The sequence below is a fragment of the Argiope bruennichi genome, chromosome 2 (assembly GCF_947563725.1).
Source record: "Argiope bruennichi chromosome 2, qqArgBrue1.1, whole genome shotgun sequence".
NCBI lineage: Eukaryota > Metazoa > Arthropoda > Arachnida > Araneae > Araneidae > Argiope > Argiope bruennichi.
This window is the reverse complement of record NC_079152.1, coordinates 71036933-71040918: the sequence shown is the minus strand read 5'-3', so window position 1 is coordinate 71040918 and position 3986 is coordinate 71036933.

Genomic DNA, 3986 nt, shown 5'->3' with positions numbered 1-3986 from the left:
AATAGATAATCGATTATTCTAGATAATCTGCACATTACCTACTGTTTAACGAGAAAATAAAATCTTTGGTTGAACAATAGGAATATTTCCTTATACTTAAATTAATATTTAGACAGTGTAATACTACATACTGTAAAATGAAAAATGTACCCAGTGTCTTTTCAGTATTCCATTTTTTTTTTCACTTTTTATTGAACTCGAAAACACGCTTGAATCTGAAAACAATGACATTTGGTCTCAGATTATATTTTGATAAAATATTCAATTGTTTGATCATTTTGTTTCCGTCACCATAGCCAATGCTTCTTCTGCCCATAAAATATTTCGTTTGGCGCATCCAGATAAATCAGATACATCTTTGAAATTGGTATGAAGAGTGGTCTGTCAGAAGAATGAAGTTGTTTCAATCCTTTTCCAAATTGTTCCATCAAAAGCAATTTTAATGTTTTGCCGTTCATTGCTTCCTTCACTGTATTCTTTAGAATCCGTCAACAATCCCATCCTCTGCAATCCTGTATTGGCATTCAAATTATCTTCTTCTTCATTAGTGCTTGATGAATAATTTTCATAATCGTTATCGAATTCTTGGCCATTTTCGAAAGAATTGTTCAACTCATCTTCACTTTCAGATTATGAGCCTTCATCAGTTTCAAATCATTCTTCACTTATTTAATGTAATTTATTTATTGTTTGTAACTTATTTATTGTTTGTAATAACTCAATCTTTTTTGAAATTCAGGGCATTCTTAGAATTAGAAGTAAAAAAATAACTAAGGTTAGGCTATTTACACTTTTTTCATAACAAAAAAGAATAAACAGAAATAATTACCAGTATTGTAGACATTTCTATTCTTCACATACCTGCAAACATAATTTCACCAACAAGTTTCTCAATTTTTTCATAAGTCAGCCATCTAACTCTCCGACCCGCCACGAAGGCACACGGATTTAAACCATAAAAACTGAATGACCGGACCGTCGCAACAGCAACACTGGCGGGAACTGGGGTTGAGTCCTAAGGGCCGTCACCGGCCACGGTACAACCCTCCCCGAAGGAAGTACGTCCTGTCATCGATGGGAGGAGTCAGATCTCCCACCTATTAGTGTACCCTCCAGGGTGGCGAGATCCAACCACCATGCCGGAAGCATCTCATCCTCAATTCGAGGTGTCCCCCCCGGGGGGATTCAATTTTTTCATAAATAAAAACAAAAATTATGTGTATCGAACTCACTACCATAAATGAAGAACATAACATGTTATTCAATTTTTTTATATCTAGTCAGCGCAATTATCTAAATTCCAATTGATTGGAAAACTAGCCAACATCAAAGCAATGCAGCAGTCCCAGTATTTTCCGTTGTAGCTGAAATTGAGATTCTCAAATCTGATTATTATTGACATGATGTTGAGATTTATGCAAAAAATGGTTTAAGATTAGATATTCTTATGAAATCCTTAAGGAGTGAAAATATACCTCATGACAAATAAGTATATCATGTGCAAGCACATTTTTAGATACAGGATGCTAATTTAACAACTGTTCTATGAAAAGTCAGAAAAAATAATTACGAAGTAATTATTAAACTTGGAATATGATTCCAAATAAAAATCTAAAAAGTCTTTTTGATCCTTTTTGGTGCCATTGTGTTAAAAATTCGAAATTTAAATATACTTTATAAGGAAGGCATCGAGTTTCTCATGAAAATTACAATTCAAATTTTACGTAAACAATAATTTCGACAAACTAGTTGGTCACCAAAGATGATTAGAAATGAAATAAATTTCTCATCAGATAGCTAGAATGGATAAGAAAAAAATGAAACATAAATAAAAATATTTTATTCGAAAGGCTGCCCTTTTTTTATTGGTAATTTGCAAGATTCGTCGATATAAATGTAATCAAGATGCATCGGACGATATGGAACTAAGAGCTATAAAACTTTATGACATAATACTTAACCTTTTAATTCTCGAAATGCGTGATAGAACAGATGCATGGTAATAAGCAAATTTATCCATATGAGAATGGTTTTAAAAAAAACTTTGACGTCGCACGCTCAGTTTTTGCTAAATACTAACTCTAAGAGAAGCCTTATTAAGATTGAGAAATTCAATTGCTAGTTTGAAAAAAAAAAAAGATTTAATTAGTTAAATTTATTGTAAACATTCTGCTACTACTCTGAAATCGGTGATACAGCAGCTTGACTCCCAAATTTTTTTATTGTAAAATTTATAAGGAAGATCAATAAAATCTACGGATGTAGATTAAAGCATAATTATTTAATTTTAATTCAATAAATATAATCAATAATTTAAAGCCGCAAGTACTAGTTTCCGATTGTTTTCAACTCTGGCTGAGAGTTCCACTGATTTTTTTTTTTTTCAAAATTAGAATGGCAGTTTATTTCTTCTAATTCAGTGCTGAGCAAAACATTCTAATTAATTCATATTAATTTTCTAAAATAGATAAAATCTTGACTTTTTATTTTTAAGCTTATTTTACAATATTATATTTCAAATCGTTTTGTTTCTGTCAATATTTCATTCTGCAGTTTTCTTCCATTATTGATGATGAAGATAGAAAGATAGGGTTTCTTTTTTGAGTTGGTTTTTGTTTAAAATATAATTTCACTAAACTATTTGACATTTTGTTATATTTACAATTAAGGTTTAACTTTTCACGACTAAGCAACAAGGAAAAATATTTAAAGTGTGCTCATTTCAAAATATATAAATATTTAAAATATAAAATTTTTTGTAATAACAGAAGTATAATTGCTTCATATTCATATTTTAGGTGAGATAATAGAAAACTCATAGCTCCATGAGCAGAATGATGCAACTCTTCCAAAATATTATTTGTTTTATGTCCATCAACATTTAAAAATACTTTGCCGAGGAGTAATCGACAAAAGATATTTCATTGAAAATGTTAGCAATAACCAATTCCGTAGAACAAACTGGTTGTCAAAGGCGGATAGTAAATTTTTGCAAAGGTAATGTAAATTTTTTTATTTATCATCGTAATTCTTTTATCTAATCTGATATGTGTATTTGAAATATTATTAAAATATTTATCAATGTTTAGCGAAATTTAAGAAGCTTTATATGCTTTCTCTTTTTATTCAAAATTCATCAAATTGAAGAATTTGACGCATTTGCCCGACAGTTTTTGTTTGTTTGTTTGTCTGTTTCTCTCTTTTTTTTTTTAAATTTGAAACACTTTTAACTGTTTTTTTCTCCAAAAATTTAGGGAGGATGATTTAATTCAATTACTTTATGCTAGATTTATTCATTAATGAATATAAATCTTTATAATCAAGAATGCAAAGGATTATGAGTGGCGTTATCATTGGAGTAATATATGGCTGCCAGTAATTAAAACTCTTTAATCAATCTATGAAATCTAATTTGGAGGATTTGCCAGTCTTAATAAAAACAATGTCTATTATTTATTCCATGGATTTTTCTTACAATTTATTATCAGAATTTCATATTCAATAAGTTAAGTCTGTCTAGTTAGTTCCTTGCAAAGATTTTTAAGGATCCTATACTAGAAAAATTAGGCTTTAAAAATGAATTAGGCTCCTTGAAATTAAATTCATGCAAATTTAAATATTATGAATTATTTTAAAAATATAAAATTCATATAATTAAATTTTTCCAATTTAAAGTATATTTTATTTTTATGATCTCTTATATGTATATGTAACCTTTTCTATAATCAATAAGCAAAATAATTTATTTTAATATTTCATATCTCTAAAAGCAGTTAGCAAAAGTATTTAATTGACAGAACACTGGGAATCGCCATTTATTTACTATCTTAAATTTTGATTTAATATATTAAAAAGATTTTTAAACGATTAAAATGATTGTTGGATGATTCCTTTATAGCTTATCCGCCTTCTCATATCATAATGTCAGTCTTATCTTTATATATAATGATTGTAAAGGAGGATAATTGTACACAAAATCACACAAA